Source organism: Marmota flaviventris, chromosome 1 (assembly GCF_047511675.1).
Source record: "Marmota flaviventris isolate mMarFla1 chromosome 1, mMarFla1.hap1, whole genome shotgun sequence".
In the NCBI taxonomy this organism is placed as follows: Eukaryota; Metazoa; Chordata; class Mammalia; order Rodentia; family Sciuridae; genus Marmota; species Marmota flaviventris.
This window is the reverse complement of record NC_092498.1, coordinates 175,592,540-175,616,570: the sequence shown is the minus strand read 5'-3', so window position 1 is coordinate 175,616,570 and position 24,031 is coordinate 175,592,540. Positions and strand designations below refer to the sequence as shown.

Genomic DNA, 24,031 nt, shown 5'->3' with positions numbered 1-24,031 from the left:
TGAAGGGAAAGTCTCCAGGATATGAGGTATGGGGAGGAGAGAAATGCGGTGTGTGGCAGCTCTTGCCAAGTGAGTAGAGTGTTGATACTCACCAGCAAGGACACCCACACTGGGACTGGGCCTCAAGGGATCAAGAGGGTAGCAGGAGAAGACAAAGAAAACCTCCTCATCAATAATTGGTGTGAAGGAATATAGGCAGACAGACAGGATCAGGGGAAGAAGCCTGGTTTGCCCATTGGTGGTGGCAAGAATAGCTGGGATCTGGGAGGCATCAGTGGGTGGAGCCATGGATCTAACATCCCTGCAGGGGCCACAAGTGGGGAGAAAGAATTCAGAGTGGTGGTGCAGGCCATTGCAGTCTGTCTTACCCACCAAGACCTCCATGTCATCCTCCATGATACTGGAGGAACTTCTTCTGCAGGGTCCTAAGTCTTCCTCCATAGGAACAATAGGACACTTAGGAGGTGTGGCAGCTCACCTCAATGCCACTGGCAGTGGTAGCTACAGAGTCATTTGTGGGGGCCTGTTTCTATTGGGAGGATTCCTGCTAGCAGCAATGAGTGGAAGATATCTCACTAATGGATTGGTTGAAGACTTTCCCCAAATTCCTGATTCCTGGGAGCCTAGAGAACTGGGCAGAAGGTCTTCATCTAACCCTTGCATTACCCACTTCTCTGGAGGCATGGAGTCTGGGGCTGCTCAGGGAGAACTGCTGCCTCTGCATCAGGCTGCACCAAAGTCAGCACACCTGCAACAGGGCTGTGCCACCTGGGGCAGCATGGCTGTCAGAGAAGTTCACTGGAGGCACCTGGTCCCTCTCTTGTAATTTGTTTCATTCTTCAGACCTAGCAGTAGGCTGGACACAGCAAGGTCTTCCTGGGTCTCTAGAGGCTTGGAGGGTGCTACTCCTCCATTGCTAGGGACACCATTTCCAAATTGTCCTGCATTTCTATTTGTTGTTTTCTTCCTATTCCTCCATTCTCCTCCTCCTCTTGCAATTTTCTGCCCTGTGCCACCACAGCCACTTCCACTGCTGCTGCCATCAGTTCCTCTGGCTTCTTTTGGGCCCTCACTTCTTTGCTTTCCCAAGGAAAATGGAGGTATGTGACCCAGTGTCCTGAGCTGCACAGCATGATGGACCTGCTTCAGTGGTGAAGGCAGGACAAAATGTATAGGCTTGGGAGGAGGTTCCTGAGGTTCTGGGGGGTCAGAACCTTCCCTTGTTACCATTGGACAGTGTGTGCTTTTCTCTGTGGTCCCCAATAGGAGGGAGGCGGGAGGATCCACATAGAAAAGTGCATCGCTTGCAGGAGAGGGCCTCTGTAGCAGCCAGCTGAGTAATGCACAAAATGATAGGTTTCTTGTTGGAAGTGGTAGATGCTGGGGCAGCAGGGTGATCCTGCCTAGGAGCTAGAGGCTGGCAGGTCAGGCCAATGGGTGGTCAATAGCTGAGAGGGCCTGTTGGTCCACGACAGCACTTGCTGAGGAGACTGCCCTTTCAGAGCACTTGGTGGGGGTGCTATTCTAGAGAGGAGTGAAGAGATGGAGGCAGCTGGGCTAGGACACCGCCAACTTCTGTTGCCCAAATGCACATTGAGTCCAGTTCTTCTGACGTATGGCTGGAACAGGGGACAGGAAAGGGCCTGCAGGGATCTGGTGGGGGAAGAATGGTTGGTGAAGAGAAAATTCCCAGGGCAAAATGCTAGGCCTACTATCCAGTGCTGGGCTCCACTTCTTAGTTGCTGGGGACTCTCCACTTCCTCACTGTTGTGTGGTGCCACGGGGGCCACTATTTGTAGACTATGGGACTGCAGCCTGATCCCACAGTAATCTTCCATCTTGGGTACCAGTTCCAAAAGCTCCTGATGCCAGGCCAGGGCAGTGTTTTGGGCACCCAGTGCATGTGTGTCGTCAGCCCTCTCCTCAAGGCCATCGAGAGGGACAAGAAAGAGGTGTAGGGTTACTGGGACATGGAAGAGTGGTGTGGGTGATGCTGAAAGCCCAACCTCCGGCAACTCAGATCCTGCCACACCCCTCCAGCGACACCTCCAGTTCTTGATTCTACCTTACATCTAGGGGCATCTTCCCACAAGGCTAGAGCCTGACCCGCTGCCCCTGGGATTCTGAGGAGAGGGAGCCGTTCCCTCATTTAACAGCATGCTGCCACCAGCCCCACCACTTCCTTCAGATTCCATTCACTTCCTTGGATTTTGTTAAGAGTATAGGAAGCCCCACATGCTCTCTGAGGTCAGTCAGACCACGATAGTGGCCCAGCCAGGCCTTGGATTCAGAATACTTTCTGTCATCTGTAATATTCTCCACTTGTCTTTTAGAGGCAAAGTAATGTTCAGCTCATGATAGGTGATTCTTCTGATACTTGTAGAAGTGATCATGTTGAGGTCAAATTTGTCAAGGCAAAATATTTCCAAAAGCCACCTTGATTACTAAATTAGAAAAATATTTTATTAATGAAAATTTATACCTGTAAGGCTAGTTTGGGATGGTGGGTAATTGCTCTGCTGCTGGAATGTTAGAGAGGAGCTCTTGGTTCCTGCACCCACTGTGCCCATAACATGAAAGTCAAGGGGCCTATGTCAATCATGCCACTGGATGGCAAATCCCTAGACTCATGATGCACATCAGAACATGGGCCAAAGTTGCTCTGGGAGGCAGTAAGAGACTGGAAGACGACTGCCTTGTACAGTGAGTGGGTACCTACAGCATCATCTGTGGCAGGCTTAGGAGATGCACAGGTGTGGGGGAGAAGGGGCAGTCTGAATGATGGTTCAGGCTTCCACAGCCATATTATTACCCTGCAAGGCCTCCATGGCATCCTCTGAGATCCAGCTCTTCTTCAGATCCAGAACCTTCTTCTGCAGGGTGCCTGGGTTTTCTTCCATAGAAACACAATAATGCTGAGGAGGTGGTGGCCTTATTCTCTGTACCACAGCAGCCTTGGTGCCATTGACATGGGTCTATTCCTTTTTGTGGCCTCCCTCTAGCAGCTACACCTGGAAAACAACTCCCCAATCAGCCTGATGAAAGATTTTCAGCAGAACTACTTTCCTGCTCCTAGGAGCCTTGAGGGTGGGACAGATTTTCTTCTTTCAGGCATTTCTTTCCCCACTTTTATGGCAGCTTGGAACAGCCTGGGGTTGGCTCAGGGAATACTGCTGCCTCTGTATCAGCCTGAGAAAGAGTCGACCAACCAGCAGCAGGACTGTGCCAACTGGGGACAGCATGGCCATCCAAGGAGTAAGTAGATCATGGGAGAAACCTGGGCCCCCACTTTACTTTTTCTTGCATAGCATAGCATTTAATTTTTTCAATCCTAAAAATGTTTTATTAGTGCACTACAGTTATTCACAATAATTAATAATAGTGGGGCTCATTTTGACAAAAATCATACATGCATGCAGAATAATTTGCTCCATTTTAGTCCTCAGTGCTTACTCTATCTGTCCCTCCTCCCTCCCTCTGTTCCGCTTCCCCTTCTCTACTTGTATTCAACATATTTATTATATTAAATGGTGCTTTGTAGGCATACACAAAGGTGAAATTCATCATGGTATATTCATATATGAACATGGCATAATTCAGTCAATTTCATTTGACAGTTGTTTCTTTTCTTGTCTTTTCTCCCTCATCCTCTATTTCCTTCTTCTACTCCACTGATCTCCCTTCTATTTTCTTTTTTATTTGATAATTTTAGATACCCATGACAGTAGTGTATATTTTGATGTATTATACATACATGGAGTGCAACCCATTCCAATTTGGATACGATTCTTTTGGTGGTACATGATGTGAAATTACAGTGGTCATGTATCCACATATAAGCATAGGCAAATATATCCAATTCATTCTACAGTCTTTCCTATACCCAACCCTCTCCCTTCCCTTCATTTCTTTTTGCTTAATCCAATCAACCCCTATACTTCCCTACTTCCCTCCTTTCCTACCCTCTCTTGTCATGGGTTAGCATCCACATATCTGAGAGAAAACATTTGGCTTTTGTTTTGTTTTTTTGTTTTTTGGAATTGGCTTATTTCACCTAGCATGATATTTTCCAGTTCCATCCATTTACTGGCAAATGCCACAATTTCATTCTTCTTTATGGCAAAGTATATTCTATTGTGTATATATACCATATTTTCTTTATCCATTCATCTGATGAAGGTTACCAGGTTTGGTTTGTTAGCTTAGTAATTGTGAATTGAGCAGCTATAAACATTGATGTGGCTGTATCACTGCAGTATGCTGATTTCAACTCCTTTGGGTATAACCCAAGTAGTGGGATAACTGGGTCAAATGATGGTTCCACTCCAAGTTTTCTGAGGAATCTCCTTATTGTTTTCCAGAGTGGTTACACCAATTTGCACTCCCACAGCAATGTGAGTGAACCTTATTCCCCAGATTTTCGCCAACATTTAGTGTTGCTTATGTTCTTGATAATTGCCATTCTGACTAGAGTGAGATTAAATCTCAGTTTAGTTTTAATTTCTCTGACTAATAGAGTTATTGAACATTACTTTATATATCCTTCATATAGTTGTTGGCCATTTGTATTTCTACATCTGTGAAGGGCTTTTGTTTTGTTTGTGTACTGAATGATCCCAGGACTCCTACACACATTCATATTTGTTTCTCTTTCCTCATTTCTAGCCTTTTTTCTTTTCATTTTTCTTTCCCCGCCCCCGAAGATGTAATTTTCCCGTTCTGTATTTTCAGATTTTGTTTTATGTATCGACTTTGCCACTATTCTGTCTCCCATATCTCCTGTTCTCTTTATCCTATTTCTGAAACCAAAATTTCAATCTCTCTTTCCTCCTTTAGATTCTTCTGTTTTCTCTTCATTTTCCCATTAACAACATATCCTAAGTATGACTGCATCTGCCCTATTCACCCTTTGAAATTGCAAAAAGTTTTCAACTCTCTTTTCTCTCCTTCTTTCCTCATACTCAACTCTATCCTTAATATTTATTAAAACTAATTGAGATACATAACATCTACACCTACAATCAATGTCATAGCAATAATTAATATGGTGGAAACCATAGACAACACCTATTATTTGATTTTAAGCCACATATAATGCATAATTATTTACTGTTTTTACTAATGGAAATTACTCATCCCACTATCTACATATTGTCCCAATTAACATTAGCTAACCAAATAGGATCTAAGGACTTAGTCTACTGCTATATAATGTTTACATACATTACTATTATGATTGGGATCTCCCCCCACTCCAATCTGTGAGGTACAAACTAATGACATAGAGGAACACTATAAACTCATAAGGTAAATACTCTACAGCATCAGACCCATCCAGATAGATGGGTAGACTATTTCAATAAGGAGACAGAGATCTTGAAGAAGAATGAGTCAGAAATCCTCAAAAGGAAGGAATTAATAAGCCAACAATATAAAAAAAGCAAGGGAACAAATGATCCCAAATAACACAGAAACTATGGACAATAGACTCCACTGACACCACAGTGGAAGAAATGTCAGAGATGGACTTCATAAAATTCATGGTTAAGCTAATCTACCAGGTAATAAAAAGATGGCATAAGAAATTAAATCAGAGAGAAAATTCAAGAAGTAATAAATAGACTATTTCAATAAGGAGATAGAGATCCTGAAGAAGGATGAGTCAGAAATCCTCAAAAGGAAGGAATTAATAAGCCAAATTAAAAATTCAATGGAGAGTATCACCAACACACTAGATAGAGTTTCAGGCAATGAAGACCCAGGTCTTCTCTTGCAAGGTCTTCACTCCTTTGTCTTAGGAATTGGCTTCATAGCAATTAAGTCTTCCTGCATCTCCAGAGGCTTAAAGGGTGATACTCTTTACTCTTTGCCCAGCCCATCTGTCTCTCTGTGACCCTCCTCCTGCTCCTCACCCACCATGATTCCTCTGGCTGCACTTGGGCCCTCTCCTCTCCCTTTTCATTACTCAAAGGAAAGGGAGGTGACTGGTTATCATAGATTTTACAATTTGGAATACCTGTTCAGAACTGGACTTCCATAGATGGGATCCTTTTCCATCTAGTATCTCTGAAGAAGATTGGATGAGCCAATTTAGGTGTCAGTGCCAAGTGACAGATGAGTTTATAGTCATAATTGAAAAGGCCAAGAAGGGTGAGGATCTGCCCCCTCCCCACCAGCACATGCATATTTTCATGAGAGATGATACTCTGCTGGTAGAACTGCGGAAACAGTTTAGGCAAAAATCTGTGGAAAGTACAATAGAATGGCTCTTTTGGATCTGGGACACTTGTTCTGAAGATATACTCTTACTAGAGTAAACAGAGTAAGAGCATATCAGTCACCACCTGCCCTACATTAAGCTGTATACATTAAGCTGTAAATGAGGACACTGCCATCTCTTTATTTTTCTTGGTGATAGCTTCCTGAAACTATGCTTGGGACAATGTGGCAGAGTGACCCATGGCATCCTGTGATGGAAACCCATGGAAGAACTCCAAGACCTAGGGCAGTTAGGGATGAAGCGGGCCCTTCATGCAGCAATCTGCACTGGTCCTGATAATGTACCATTCAGAGCAGAACTGAAGAACCACTCGTCAAGAATCTATGAGGCAGTGTCATAGATGTCTATAGTCATTCCTGAGCCTTTTACTGGCACTTCGTATTTCTCAAGCCACACTAGAAGGCAAAGGAAATACAAGAGATCCAATGAGGAAAAGAAGGTCAATATACTTCCACATGAGGAGTACAACAATGGTCTTTGTTTTTCCACAAGTGTATTTACATAATCTGATCCTATTTAATGTGATTGTGGTGGCAGCTGTGACTTGGACATAAACTGAATGAGTACTGAAGTTTTATTATGTTGATCATGTGGCTTTAATTTCTGTGTCATTACACCACCAGCTCAAAGAGTGTTGGCACACCTCCAAGACAGAGGATGGCGTATAAACTCCTCCAAGTTGGAAAGGCTTGGGGTCTCTCTCTGGTGTTCAGGGGTTATTTAGTTGTGTCCTGCTGTTGTACATAAATTTACTAAATTCAAAAACAGACCTTCCTGGATATTGAGAAGCTGACATCACTCTACTCCATAATTAGGATTAATCTTAAAGACACTGTGTGGCTTAATAAAAGCTTGGCCTTATGGGACTGGGAATTGGAACATCTCAAGTGCTTTTCTAAACAAAAATCATTGTAGAGGCATAGGGAATGGCTAGCATCTTGTTGTGGAGTTGTTCTTCCTGCTGAGGAGGGTGTAAGCCACCTGAGAAATTAAAGTGTAGAATAGTTAGTGAAGTACAAAAGACAAAGAATCAGAAATGTTTTTAAAAGTGGAGCCCCTGATAGGTTTAGTCCACACAGAGCTACACAAAGAAAATGGCTCCAATGGGGGGTATGTCAAAGGCAGGAATAAGGTTTCAAGGGCAGAGTCTTGCTTTATGTTGTCTTGCAGTCCATCAGGTTGATTGGCATCTTGGCCGGTAACACCCATCTCAGGTGCCATGTGGGACATGGAAGAGCAGGATAGAAATTCACAATGTCTCTGGGCACTCTTACACAAAGGAAATGTTCACAGGAAGTTCCCAGACACCAGATGTTACTATCCACTGGACTGTAATGCAGACAAATTCCATACATAGCCCATGGATGGCTTGCAACATAGAGGAAATACATGCCTTGGGGATATTAGCACAAGAACATCCCTATAATATTTTTTTTATTCCTGCCCTGATGGGTTTAAATGAGTCCTATGGAAATGTAAGGGCAATAAATGAGTTCAATTTGGGCCTTGGTCACAGCTCTGAAAGAAGCCAAAGATAAGGGATGCTTTTATAATTATGTCAAAATGAATCCTACTATTATGTATAACTAAAAAGAACTAATTAAAAAATAATTGATATTTCCACTTTGAGTACTACCATCACTAGTGTAATAATTCATTTCCACTCTGATATCTATGTACATCTTTTCAAACCAAATTCACTATATTTGAGTTTCAGATAAAATATTAATTCCTCAGTGATTCTTTCTTTGAACTCCTTGTCTTTATTGGACACTTCATTCTATTCCTCTATTTATTTTCTCACTGTGTATTTATTTATTTCCTCTTTTCTTTATTTCCTGTACACCCCTATTAGATTAATTACAGATAAGTCAATTCCACAACCACAGGCCAGTTTCCCTTTGGCTATTACTTCTAAACTCTCAGATTTCCCAAAAGATTGACAATAAAACTGAAACAGAGCCAAATGTAAATGCATGTGCAGAGTGTCCTTCTGGAGTTCCCTTAAATATGTGGAATAAATTTCAAGAATTACATAAAATTTATTCAGAGTAGAGAGACCACAACATTCAAAAGGAAATAAATGTTTCAGAGAGGATAAACTGAAGAATGAAAAAGAATCTCTAAAAGTACTCAAAACCCAGGTGAAGGCATCAGTGATTGATCTGAAACCTCTGTTAAAAAAATAAAAAAGGTGAAAATTCTGGTCTTGAAAAAAGGAGAGACAATACTATGGAGGAGTGGGATTTTGAGAAGTTATAACCAGCTAGCTATTCAAGAGGTGAATGAAATGGAGAATTTTGTTATCTGCCTATGAATCCAAGCATAGGAAGAAAGAACAGGTTTTAATTTATTTCCATAGAACCATAGTATAAAATAAATATTGCTTTTAATCTATTTGGAATAGCATAGTTAGTGAGCTCCTTGTACTTACATATGTGTTACCTGGTGTATTTGAACTTATTCTGGAACAGTTTTTTTTTTTTTTTTTAAAGATTCCCATTAGTTTATAATGGATTAGACGTAAGTGCAAAAAGTCTCAACTGATATTTTACATAAGTCTATACAAATGACTTTAATCATGTTAAAAATTGATTCTTTACTGGAACCAGTAGACTTTATTTTTCAAAGTCACGTAGAAAAAAACAATTGATTAATTTTGTATAATTTTATATAAAGTATTGCAATTAAAAAAGGTCAGAACAGACAAAAGATCATATCAATATATAATACCAGTAAAGTAAGAACATCATCCAATATTGTTATAAAGTTCTACCCAAATCCCATTCAGACAGAGGTATGAAACTAATCAACCTATGTATAAATGCTCCCACAGAGGAGACTCTGTATGAATAATATGTTGACAGCTATGGTGTCTTTGTTGCTGTGAATTATTTTGAGATACTTTGGAATCAGCTTGACTTTTTGAGCTTCATTTCCCCACATAATACTTTTCCTCTACTGAGTAAAAATAAGGCTGTTTCCTCTTTGACCAAAAAGATAGACTAAATGTGGCTCTCAAAGTCAGATACACAAAGAAGTTATCTTAAACACATTATTGAAAGGTTGCTTCCATAAAATCCAGGAAAGTAAAACTAAAGTGGTTTTCTATGAATAACATACTTAAACTTGAAATACCATGAGTTTTAATGCTCTTGTTTTTAAAGATATTTGCAACTACTTTAACACTGTAGGAAAAAGAAATGATATAAGTTAATGACAGGTGGACACATGAGCACACATTTTACCTTTTAATATGGGCTCCAACAAGATTCTGCTGGATCTGGCCTGTCCTTGTAATGGGGGTCCACTTCATGCTTTGAGTATTTGCTGCTTGACCACAAGCAGCTTATTGTAAAACTTTTTCTTTTTTCCTTTTCTTCTTATTTTGCCTCTCACACTCCATATCAGCAGGATAAACAGACCAAAATTGTTCCTGTCCTGGACTAAGCTATGATGTCCTTCACTGTTCAGAAGGAAGGAAGGAAGGAAGGGAGGGAGGGAGGAACCCTATACCTGAGGTCCAGCGCAATGGGTCACTCAAGGACACCTGATGGACACTAATGATTTACATCTACTGATAATATCTGGATTCTCCACCCTTGTGTTCCTCTTCTAAAAGTCCCGTGTTACTCCAGGCAGAGAAAAATCACAGCCTCTAGGGCGGGAGTCCCAAGTTCCTCCTGTGCTAGCAAGTCAAGAAAAACTTTTTTTCTTTTTCTCAAAACCTTGTCCTTGTTATTAGATTGGCAATGGAGATAAAGACCAAGCTTTTGATATCATCCCAACTCACTGACCACAAGTCCTGTAATTTTGTAATTTCTGCATATGTTTGTGCCTTTCTGAATCTGTGTCAAGAGTTCTCCTAAAGACCCAGAGATTTTGATATGTTGTGTCTATGTTCTTATTTACCTCTAAAATTTTTAAATCTCTCCCTTGATGTTTTCTGTAACATATAGTTCATTCAGTAGCATATTGTTTAGTCTCCAGGTGATGGAGAAATTTTAATTTTTTTATTTTGTCATTGATTTCCAATTTCATTCCATTATCATCTGATAAAAATGCATGGTAGTATCTCTACACCTTTGTATTTGCTAAGAGTTTCCCTGTGGCATTATATGTGGTCTATTTTAGAAAAGGATCCATGTGCTGCTGAGAAGAAAGTGTATCCTCTTGATATAGGTTGAAATATTATATATATATATATATATATATATATATATATATATATATATATATGTCAGTTAAGTCTAAGTTATTGATTGTGTTATTGAGCTCTAGTTTCTTTATTCAACTTTTGTTTGGAAGATCTATCCATATTGAATTTGTAAAAAACAAACAAACAAACAAAAAAACACAGCATGTTGATTTCTGCCTTTTAACCCCTGCAATGATTGATATTTCTGTAAAATAAGTATTCATAAAATTTTATGTCAGGAAGAAAAGCGTAACTTAATATGGAACATTCCAGAAATGAGATCTTCTCTGCAGGCTGTCAACAAGTATCAGGGAAAAGCCAAGAAAACCCCCTCATCCACCAACTTCCTTTCTCTGCCATCAATGCTGCATATAGGAGATTTTTCCTCCAGTGAGCTCCCCGCAATTCATTCCCCAGCTGCAATGGATGGCGCCCTTCCTGAGGGAAACAGGCTCTCTGTCCTTGAAACTGCCAAGGTGTGTTCATGTTCTCCCTGCTGGCAGCCAGGGCACAGCACAGAATGCTCAGAGATCACTGTTGAGTTGTTCCAGGCTGCCCCCTGTTGGATCTCCACTAAATGGTTGGACATTGATACACAGGTATTTAATGTCACAATTTTGTAAAGTGCAAGGGGAAATGCATCAAAGCAAGTATCCCGTGTTTTAGTGACAGTAGATGGAGCTAACAGGAAATGACCTACCACGTCAAGACATAAAGGTCACTGAATTTCCTTATATCTGCAATAAACAACTCACTTTAAATCTTTAAAAAAACCCATTTACAAAATTACTAAGAAATGGAACAGGTATAAATACAGCAAACTATGTACAAAAGTATATCCACAGAAAGCTGTGAAATATTGTGGGAAGGAAATAAAATCTAAATAAAAGAACAGATTACCTTTTTCATTATTTATAAACTGAATATTTTTAAGATGCCAATTCATCTCAACTTGGTCAATACAACATTCCAAATCAGACTTTCATTAACCTCTTTTTATAGATTTTCACCAAATATTCAACACCTAGAATAGCCTACACAATCCTGAATAACATATTTAAAGAAATAATACCTTCTCATTCCAGTACTTATTATAAAGCCCCAAGAATTCAGAGAATGAGCATAAGGAAAGGATAGTGCAACAATAAATAGAAAAGAATACAGACTTCACACACAGACTCATGTAGAAAAAGTCAAAGGAGCAATAGCAAAGAGTGCTCATTTATTTTTTTATTGATTTTTTAAAAGAAATCAATGAAACTGGAATGCATTACAATTCTTTTTTAAAATTTTAAATATTTATGTTTTAATGTTTTTATTGTTTTTTTTAAAGAATAAATGACAGTGGAATGCATTCTTATTACATATACAGAGCAGAGCTTTTCATATCTCTGGTTTTATATAAAGTATGTTGACATCAATTTGTGTCTTCATACATGCACTTTAGTTAATGACATCTATCACATTCCACCATCCTTGCTAATCTCCTTCCCCCTCCCTTTCCCTCTCACCCCTCTGCCCTAACTAGAATTCATCTATTCCTCCCATGCTCCCCCTCCCTACCCCACTAAGAGTCAGCCTCCTTATATCAGAGAAAACATTCAGCATTTGTTTTTTTGGGGATTGGCTAACTTCACTTAGCATTATCTTCTCCAATGTCATCCATTTACCTGCAAATGCCATGATTTTATTCACTTTTATTGCTGAGTAATATTCCATTGTGTATACATGCCACATTTTTTATCCATTCCTCCACTTAAGGGCATCTAGGTTGGCTCCACAGTTTAGCTATTGTGAATTGTGCTGCTATAAACATAGATGTGGCTGTGTCCTGTAGCATGCTGTTTTTAAGTCTTTTGGGTATAGACCAAGGAGAGGCATAGGTGGGTAAAATGGTAGTTCTATTCCCAGATTTCCAAGGAATCTCCATACTGCATACAATATTGCTGCACTGATTTACAGTCCCACCAGCAATGTATGAGTGTACCTTTTCCCCTACATCCTTGCCAACACTTATTGTTGTTTGTCTTCATAATAGCTGCCATTCTGACTGGAGTGAGATGATATCTTAGAGTAGTTTTGATTTGTATTTCTCTAATTGCTAGAGATGATGAACATTTTTTCATATATTTTTTTAATTTATTGTGTATTCTCTTCTGAGAAGTGTTTGTTCAGGTTCTTGGCCCATTTGTTGATTGGGTTATTTGTTTTTTTGTTTTTTTTTTTTTTTTGGTGTTTAGCTTTTTGAGTTCTTTATATACCCAAGAGATTAGTGCTCTATCTGATGTATAAGGGGTAAAAATTTGTTCCAAGGATGTAGGCTCTCTGTTCACCTTACAGATTGTTTCTTTTGCTGATAAGAAACTTTTTAGTAGCTACACTAATGAAGAGAAGGAGAGAGAAAACTCAAATATCCAGCATACATGATGAAAAAGGTAATATCACAGAAGATACTACAGAAATACCAAGGATAGTTAGAAATTATTTTGAAAACTTATACTCCAATAAAATAGAAGACATTAAAGGCATTGACGAATTTCTTAACTCATGCAATTTGCCCAGATTGAATCAGGAAGATATACACAATTTAAACAGACCAAGTGATACACAATTTAAACAGACCAGGAGATGAAATAGAAGACACCATCAGAAGCTTACCAACCAAGAAAAATCCAGGAAAGGATAGATACACAGCTGAGTTCTACAAGATCTTTAAAGAAGAACTAATACCAATACTCTACAATTTATTTTAGGAAATAGAAAAAGAGTAGCACTTCCAAACTCATTCTATGAGGCCAATATCACCCTGATCCCAAAACCAGACAAAGACACATCAAGGAAAGAAAACTTCAGACCAATATCTCTAATGAACATAGATGCAAAAATTCTCAATAAAATTCTGGCAAATTGAATACAAAAACATATCAACAGGATTGTACACCTGATCAAGTGGGATTTATCCCAGGGATGCAAGGTTGGTTCAACATAAGGAAATCAATAAATGTAATTCATCACATCAATAGACTCAAAGATAAGAATCATATGATCATCTAAATAGATGCAGAAAAAAGCATTTGACAAAATACAGAACCCTTTATGTTCAAAACACTAGAAAAACTAGGGAAAGCAGGAGCATATCTCATCATCATAAAGACTATCTATGCTAAGCCTCAGGCCAACATCATTCTAAATAGAGAATAATTAAAGACATTCCCTCTAAAAACTGGAACAAGACAGGGATGCCCTCTTTCACCACTTCTATTCAACATAGATCTTGAATCACTGGCCAGAGTGATTAGACAGACGAAAGAAATCAAAGGGATATGTATAGGAAAAGAAGAATTTAAATTAGCACTATTTTCTGACAATATGACTCTATACCTAGAAGACCCCAAAACTCCACCAGAAAACATCTAGGACTAGTAAAAGAATTCAGCAAAGTAGCAGGATATAAAATCAACACCCATAAATCAAAGGCATTTCTGTATATCAGTGACAAATCCTCTGAGAAGGAACTGAGGAAAACTACCTTATTTACAATAACCTCAAAAAACAAAAACATACTTGAGAATCAACTTAATGAAAGAGGTGAAAGATCTATACAATGAAAAATGCAGAATCCTCAACAAAGAAATCAAAGAAGACCTTAGAAGATAGAAAGATCTACCTTCTCTTGGATAGACAGAATTAATATTATCAAAATGACCATACTACCAAAAGCACTATACAGATTTAATGCAATTCTGATCAAAATCCAAATGGCATTCCTCATAGAAATAGAAAAAGCACCATTTGACCTAGCTATCCCTCTCCTCGGTCTATACCCAAAGGAGTTAAAAACACCATGAAGTCTTGAAATTCATCTGGAAAAATAAGAGACCCAGAATAGCTAAAGCAACCCTAAGCAGGAAGAGTGAAGCACATGGCATCAGTATACCAGACTTTAAACAATACTACAGAGCAATAGTAACAAAAACAGCATGGTATTTGCAGCAAAACAGACTGGTAGACCAATGTACAGAATAGAGGACACAGGGACTAACCCACAAAACTACAATTATCTTATATTAGACAAAGGTGCTGAAAACATGCACTGGTGAAAAGATAGCCTCTTCAATAAATGGTGCTGGAAAAATGGAAATCCATATACAACAAAATGAAATCAAACCCCTATCTCTCACCATGCACAAAACTCAATTGAAAATGGATCAAGGATTTAGCAATACAACCAGAGACTCTGTGTCTACAAGAAGAGAAAGTAGGCCCTAATCTCCATCATGTGGGATTAGAACCCAACTTCCTTAACAAGACTCCTGTGGTGCAAGAATTAAAATCAAGAATCAATAAATGGGATGGACACAAACTAGGGTGTATAAAGAACTCAAAAAGGTAAGCACTAAAAAAACAAATAACCCAATCAACAAATGGGCCAAGGACTGAAAAGAAACTTCTCAGAAGATGATATACAATCAGTCAACAAATATCTAAAAAAAATGTTAATCATCACTAGCAATTAGAGAAGTGCAAATCAAAACCACTCTAAGATTTCATCTCACTCCAGTCAGAATAGCAGCTATTATTCACACAAACAACAATAAGTGTTGGTGAGGATGTGGGGAAAAAGGTACACTCATACACTGCTGGTGGGACTGCAAATTGGTGCAGCCAATATGGAAAGCAGTATGGAGATTTCTTGGAAAATTGGGAGTGGAACCACCATTTGACCTAGCTATCCCTCTCCTCGGTCTATACCCAAAGGACTTAAAAAGAGCATACTACACAGCCACATCAATGTTTATAGCAGCGCAATTCACAATAGCTAAATTGTGGAGCCAACATAAATGCCCTTCAGTAGCTGAATGGATAAAAAAAAATGTGGCATATATACACAATGGAATATTACTCAACAATAAAAGAGAACAAAATCATGGCATCTGCAGGAAAATGCATGGCGTTAGAGAAAATAATGCTAACTGGCGTTAGTCAATCCCTCAAACCAAATGCCGAATATTTTCTCTGATATAAGGAGGCTGATTCATAGTAGGATAAAGAGAGGGAACATGGGAGGAATAGACGAACTCTAGATAGGGGCCAGCAGTTGGAAGGGAAGGGAGGGGGCATGGGGTTATAAATGATGGTGGAATGTGATGTTCATTATTATCCAAAGTACAGGTATGAAGACATGAATTGGTATGAATATACTATGTATACAATTAGAGATATGAAAAATTGTGCTCTATATATTTAATAAGAATTGTAATGCATTCTGTTATCATATATAAATAAAAAATAAATCAAATAAAATATGATAAAATAAATATTTGTGAAAGTTATCTGCTTTCTATGCAGATTTTTTAAGAGCTTAAGAAATTATTTTTGTTTATGATCTTTACTTTAGAAAAAAGTGGGCCAAATAATTTTGCTTTCATCAAAAGTATCAATTTGACAATGTAAGATAAAAAAAAAAAACTGCTGAAGTTTGTAGAAATATGTGCTTGGGAATTTCTTTTTGATTATTGAAATTCCAATGAACTTTCCACAATTCTACTTTTAAATTGTTTCTAAGTGTTATTAGACGTGACAGTAGAACCACCTCATCTACAAAATAAAACAATATTCACGCAGGTAGTTATCTTTAAACACAGATAAAGTATTGCTGGATTTTAGAAGGTTATCTGAGCCACTGATAGAGATTTCTAAATATTCACAATTTGGACATGATGGTAGTAATAATAGGATTTTAAATATACATTTTAATGATTCTTAAAAGGACACACAGGCTTTAAATGAAATAGTAAACCTTCATGGTTAACTTTAGTCTCTCTTCAAACGGAGAAAAAAAATAATACAGGGTAAAGAATCTCCAGACTGACATACAACTTGTTTGGATATGAAAACTTGTCACAATAAAATCCTGCTATGCTCTCAGAAATAGCAAAATAAGATTCTCTAAATAATAATAATTACTTGAAAGAAAATTAGGATAATATAGCAAGAACACCCTATATGTTGTCTAACAATATGACAAATTCAATAGCAACCACAAAGAACCAATATAACTTCTAGTGCCAAGGAACCAGATGGTACTGCTGGAAAGAATTATAGTCATGGGCTTCTAACCTAATTTTTTCCAAGAGAGGACAAAGTGGAAGAAGAGTGGAAGTTTCAGTGTGATGGGGATAAGTCAATCACCACCAACCCAGTATATAAAAAATTCTAAATATCATGCCAGTGAATGTTTAAATGTTTAAATAGTTCTAACATTAGTTGGCAATGATAAAATAATATGTAGTAAATAGTAAAATATAATCACAGTTTTTCATCATAAGCCTGGCAATAGTACATTGATAATTAATTCAAATGCATATGATCTACCTGCAATAAATAGTAAAGCATTTTTGTATAACTGTTGTGGAAGGGAAAAAATAAATCTTTTTTTTCCTGATTTTCCCTTTTGCTTTATATTCAGTGACAGCATCTGTTAAAAATGTATATTTTCCAAAACGAAAATTATGACCAGATAATGGTTGCATATGATGGCTTGCTTCACAACTACATATTTGACTTGCATACTTTACAAAGAATACTTTGTTCATGTTTTTGTTCAGAAAAAAATATTTTCCATTTTGTGCCATCTAAGGAATGTTAAAGGAACAGCAACATGTCAAGACATATTCAAAGTCAAATCATATGGTAAAGATAGCGTACATTGTTAATTTGTACAATTGTGAAAAATGTAGTATCTGCTTTAGTCATGCTTTAAAAATGTAAGGCAGCTACACATTTAGCAGTAACTGGAAAAGCTTATGCTGAGGAAATTTGTTTTTTCTTTCATTACCATCTTCCTTCAGCCTTCTATCACTGATGAATAAATACAGATGTTCTGCATTATTCTAGCTTTAGGAGGTCAGGTACTAGAATAAGAAAATTAAGAATATAAAGATATTAGAGAAAATTCAGATTGTTAATTTTTCAAATCTTAAGAGTATATAAGAATATGTAATTTTACAATATAAACATGTACAGATGCACTTAATAATACAGCAATTACACTGACAGATGGCCTTTGGATTTTGTCTCAAAGATCAATCAGTGACAGGCCAATTAGATTTCATTAATAAATACACTTGATATGGCAAAATATTTTCTGCTGAATTAGTTTTTTTTTTTGCTCTTAAGTACAAGAGCAAAGATTGGATTATTAGCCTCCTAGAAAAGTATTAGTGAAATCATAGGTGCACACTAATTTAATCAATGTTATCTGAAACCTTTCTAATACCTTTCTCTAGCTTGGTATAGAAGGATAGGGAACACACTGTTAACATGAGTTGCTGATGCTGTACTTGAATCCCTATTGTGGGCAATGACAGCCACAATGATAAAAAAAAAAAAATTAATCTAAGAAGATGGGCTTTACCCAAACCACACCTAAGTCACTTTTCCTTATTTAACAAAAATTTTGTATGGGTTTAAATAGCTTGTCTACAAGCTTGTAAAATATAAAATGCACATCAGTGTTTGAACTTCTTAGGACACATTCCTCCATAATAATTTTGCACTAAATAGCTGTTCAACCTTCATATTTCTGTTCTTAATAATAAACTAATGATACTTTTATCACCTCATAGGAATACAATTAATTCCCAGAAATACTGTACAGGTCCATAGGTTTCTATCCATAAAGATTCATAAAAATATGCTAAATATATTTTGTGTTAAATAATATTGCATTTAATAATATCATAGCTATTTACATTTATAACTAATATATAACTATTAACATTTATAACTAACATATATTTTCAAATAAAAATCAGATAAAAGAGAGTACAGGATTTAAAATAATGTTAATAGAGAAGAAATAATTTATGATAACAAGATACCCTATTAATAAAGTTTAAGAATAGTAAAACAGCAATAAATATATTGGGGAACAATTTTAAACTAAAAGAGCTATTATTATGTAAAACCCAAATATTGTTCATGTAAAGAAAAATGCTTACCTCTCATACACTTTTATCATCAAAAGGAAAACTGCAGATATCAGTATTATTCAACCAAAGAATGAAGTCACTCTGAATTTCAAGATAATTCACATTTTTATCTCATTATTACATTTCTAACAAAATATCCAGTTGATGGCTTTCAGGTTTACTTTGGTCAAATTCTCACACTATTATTTCATTATTTTCCTATCATCTGACAGAAATAGGAAGCCAAATACAATTTATCCAAATAAAAATATCACTGAAATTTAACATAGGCCATGACACACATGAATCACCACAAGAAAGTGGTTAAAGTAAAAAACTGAATGTTCAATTGTAAAAAGATCACAATGTTATTAACTCATCTTTTAGCTACTTACATTCTGAAATGTAAATAGCTATGATATGATTAAATGCAATATTATTTAACACAACTTACATTACCTACATTCAAACATCTTGTGACATCATAATAGATAAGAGCTAAGACTGGATATGTCCTATGTGCCAAGACCTTCCTTATCCTTACTACAATTTTATGAGATACTATAATTGTTCCTATTTTTATAAATTAAGAAATTAAGGCTTACAGAGAAAATACTTTTTCCAAAATCACAATGTCAAATCTAGATTTGACAACCCAAAAAAATGAAATAGGTGTTAATTTATCCAACTTATGCATAAGAAAAAGAAGGCTCGGAGAATTTGAGTCTTAACCAAAAGTGCATAGTATGATCTGGAACCCAGGCACACAGCAATTCATCTTTCCCTTTCCTCCCCTGCCTTTCCTCCTCTCCAGGCCCCCATCTCCGCCTCGGGCCAGGGGGGTACCAACCGCCACCCTGAGTTCCTTAGAGAAGAGCCTTACTACTTACCTCCTGCAAGCGGCGCTTTGTGGAGATGCCCTGGGCTCACAACTCTATCGAGAGCAGCGGCTACAGCACCGAGTGCTCCGCGTAAGCCAGCTATTTGGCGCCTGTCTCCTAGCTCCCCGTGCGCCACAGCTGCTCCTGCAGTTCTGGCTCTTTGATGCACAGTCTGAAAAACCTAGACCTGAGCCAGGTAACCGCCATTAGCAATGACCTCAAGTCCATCCGCACTCAGGAGAAGGCGCAGCTCTAGGACCTCAACGACCACTTTGCCAGCTTCCTCGAGCGCGTGCAAGAGCTGGAGCAGCAGAACAAGGTGCTGAAAGCGGAGCTGCTGGTGCTGCGCCAGAAGCACTCTAAGCCGTCCCGCTTCCAGGCGCTGTAGGAGCAGGAGATTCACAACTTGCGCCTGGCAGCGGAAGACTGCTACCACGGAGAAGCAGGCTCACCAGGGAAAACGCGAAAGGCTGGGGAAGACTGCGCAACCTTGCAAGAGCACTATGAAAAGGAGGTGCTGGGACCAAAGGCTGGCTGATGCGGGCGCGCAAAGGCGCAGATGAGGCGGCGATGGCCCTCGCTGAGCTGATCTCGAAAAGCCTATCACCAGCCTGATGGACGAAATTGCTTTTCTGAAAAAAAGTGCAAGAAGAGGAGATCGCAGAGTTGCAGATGCAGATTCAGTAAGCACAGATCTCGCTGGAGATGGACGTGTCCTCCAAGCCCGACCTCTCCACAGTGCTCAAGGACATTCGCAGGCAATATGAGAAGCTGGCCTCCAAGAACATGCAAAGTGCCCAAGAGTGCAAGAGCCAGTTCACCATGCTGCCTGAGAGCACAGCCAAGAGCACCCACGCAGTGCACGCCACTAAGAAAGAGGTGACAAGAGGCGACGAGAGCTGTCGCTTGCTCAAGGCCAAGACCCTGGAGATTGAAGCGTGCTGGGCTATGGACAAATCCCGTTTGAAGCAGCTGCAGGAGCTAGAGGACAAGCAGAACGCCGACATCAGTGCTATGCAGGACACAATCAACAAAGTAGAAAATGAACTGAGAACCACAAAGAGAGAAATGGCACCTTACCTAAAAGAATACCCAGACTCCTCCACGTGAAGATGGCTTTGGATATCAAGATTGCAGTTTAGAGTAATCTCTTGGAAGGCAGAGACCCGGCTCAGTTTCACCTGCGTGGGCAACTAACCAGTAGCTACTCCCAAAGCTCCCAGCTCTTTAGCTGATCTACCTATGGAAAAGGAAGTCTGCAGACCGGCTCCTACTTGATGTCTGCCCGCTTCTTCCCCCTCTTAGCTACACCAGCCACGTCCAGGAAGAACAGATAGAGCTGGAGGAGACCATGGAGGCTGCCAAAGCCTAGGAAGCCAAGGACAAGCCACTCTCTGAAGGGGAAGCTGAAGAGGAGGAGAAGGAGAGGCAGAGGAAGAGGAGGGAGCCTGAGAGGAAGAAACTGCCAAGAAAGAATTGAAGAAGCAAAAGAGGAAGAAGAAGGAGGAGGTGAAGGTGAAGAAGAAGAAACCAAAGGAGCCGAAGAGGATGAGAAGAAAGATGAAAGTGCTGGGGAGGAACAAGCAACTAAGAAGAAAGATCCATCGAGCACCCTTTCCTTAATTATTCCAGGAAAAATTCTCCTGAAATCAGGTCAACCTCATCACAAACAAACCAGTGGAGTTCCAGACCTTATATAAATTAAGAAATCAATATATGTATAATTCTAAGATGACTTCGATTGGACATTTAATGTTGTGCTATGAATTTTCTCCTTATGCAGAGTATCCTTTGGCTTGCCAAGTGGCTTTCTGGCTTGCTGCTAGCCTGTGCATGGTCCACGCTTATGAGTTCAGGATCTATGGCAATGTGAATCATTCAGAGGTTTACCATAAAAACACAACATGAATAAATGAATTCACTAATGTCAAGGTCAGACTTCATGGAAAAATAGTCGTTTGAACCTATGGTAGTTAGAAATTAAAGACCTTTATGTGCAACAAATAGTAAATAAAGTTACATTGAATGACACATTTCTTGTTGTGGTTGTTGACATAATTAAGATATCTCAATGATGGCATGATATAAACCATAAACAAGTGCCTCAGTCTGGCTGCAGCAAAATAACCGGGGGGTGACGAATAACTTCTGTATGTTGATACAGCAGGAGTGAGAGCCGTTTATTGCAGGACAGGAGCAGTATTTATACATTCCACACAGCTTATCTAATTAGCATAAACTAGATACATCAGTCAACCAATAAGGAATCTCCACACTTAATGGCTCCCTGGTGTTCCTTCACAAACCACTCCCTCTGGCATTTTGCCAGGCACCATCCAGACTTGTTTACAGACCCTAACATTTCCCCCTTTTGTTTGATTTAAATAACGACCATAGTGGTTTTTACACAAACACCATAAATAATCTGCTACAAGCAGAAGGGGAGGATACACAATGTCACAATACCAAGCAAATTGATGGCTCCATGCAAGAAGCCCTTGGAAAAATTATACCAGCAATGACACCATTAGCAAAGATACCGAGTTACAATTTGTTGTAGATTACAGTTTGTTGTCTCAGTCCAGGTAAAGCAGTGTCTCAATAGATTAACTCACAGTCCAGGTAAATCACAGTCCAGGTAAGTTCTGCAGGCAGCTAGCTTAAATCATAGTCCAGGTAAGTTCTGCAGGCAGCTAGCTTGATTAGAAGTCTCCTCCGTTCCTCAGCCGAAGTCTCGTCCGGTTTTCAGCAACACTGGACATTCTTCCACCTTGGTCTTCGCCGGCACTGGGATGAAGGCAGGAACTCCGGATGGCTAAAGAAAATCCTGTAGTATTCCAGCAGGCGCTAAGAAAACAACTTTCTGAACAATTTAGTACATTATCTCAAGGTTTTTTACATTTGAAATAAGCCTTAATAGTGCTCATTACTCATTAGCTTCCAGGTGTGGGAGAACCATTGTAGTTACTGGCCTTGGAAATGATCAAACATCAGGGATGCTGGTAGCGTCTTTTGCTGGTTGTAGCGTCCTGGGCAGCCCCAGATGGCCCTGGGGAGAGTTCTGGTCTCAAACTGCTTCCGGGCACAGGTTTGGATTTGGGCTCTCCGCAGTGGCATCCCGCTCCCCGGGCTGGGGGCAGGGAAGAGCCGGTTGCCGCTGCTTGGAAAGCCCTTGCTGCGCCATGACCAGCTCGCGCACGTGGCAGCCGCCACCGCACCGATTAATGCACCCTCCAGTAATGAAAAGTATTTAGTAATAGCCTTTCACTGCAACTTTTTTCCTGATAATCTTTCTTCTTCTGAACTTTCTTTTTCTTTCTGACTAGAGTTCCTGGGCTTCCATCAACACATGCCCTAACTATTCTTGGTTCCACTGGAGTGCCTCCTTCCCTTAGTAATTTACTTCTCACCCCTTCCATATTTTCATCATAAAGACAATACAATACACTGAGACAAAACAAGACACAAACATACTGTATCAATCTTCTCCATTTTCTCGAAATGGCCATTTTTCCTCTCGCCCTATCTGCCTAGGGACCAGCAGATTGCTCCCGTCCTATCTATGGACCGGCAGCTTTTTTTTTCATCACTTACCCCCGAGTGTCCCGGGGCTCCCCATAATGGGCCACCATCTGCCGCAGTCCGGCTGCAGCAAAATAACCAGGGGGGGTGACGAGCAACTTGTGTACCTTGATACAGCAGGAGTGGGAGCCGTTTATTGCAGGACAGGAGCAGTATTTATACATTCCACACAGCTTATCTAATTAGCATAAACTAGATACATCAGTCAACCAATAAGGAATCTCCACACTTAATGACTCGCTGGTGTTCCTTCACAAACCAATCCCTCTGGCATTTTGCCAGGCACCATCCAGACTTGTTTACAGACCCTAACAAACAAGTGGACTATTGATCTATAATATCTTTTGTGTAAAATCAAAATTTAAACAACTAAAATATTTTTTCTTCTTTAATTGGAAATTCTTAGTGCTATAATAAAATCTTTTCTCTCAAAAATTTTATTGGTACTAAACATGAGTAAGTAAGAGTCCATAAGTAACAATATACTTTGCCCCATATGTGTACCATATTATGTGAAGAATGGTTCCTAGGAGACAATTCTGAAAATATGTGACAAGTAGATCTTTCATTGTAAACTAGTATGTAATAACACAATATGGGTAGAATAGGAATTCTACATGTTTGTCATTATTAACATTTTTCATCTGATTATCATGGTCAGAAGTTGAAATCTGAGCATGTGATATAGTCAAGAGGAATAATTTTTTAAATTGGCATGTAATTTAGGGAGAAGAAAGAATACCAAAGGTCATTTGCCACTGGAAATATGTTGCCTGAAATCCTGAGCTCATGATTCAGTGTGGTGTTAGCTTCCTTCTATTGCCTCAAATAGACAATATTTAATGCCACACAGTTTTAAACCCTTTACAAACTACAGATACCAATAATGAAATTGTTATCAGTCACTTAGAGGGGAGATAATGTATTTGTATGTTACATTGGCATTGTTCTGCATGTCTTAATTGGGAAATTCTTAGATTCCAGTGATAAGAGTATCTGGTTGGAAGTTTCATTGAATGTACATCCCATCTGTCAACATGCACCTTAAGTTTATGAAGACTCTTGCACTTCCATTTGATGTGGAATAGAGATGAAATTTATTGACTATTTTCTGCTC

At 38.9% G+C, this 24,031-nt stretch overlaps 1 pseudogene; it reads left to right on the top strand.

The window, feature by feature from the left end:
* The first annotated feature begins 3,240 nt into the window (after positions 1–3,240).
* LOC139706517 (neurofilament light polypeptide-like) lies at positions 3,241–22,586 on the top strand (annotated as a pseudogene).
* The last annotated feature ends 1,445 nt before the right edge of the window (positions 22,587–24,031 follow it).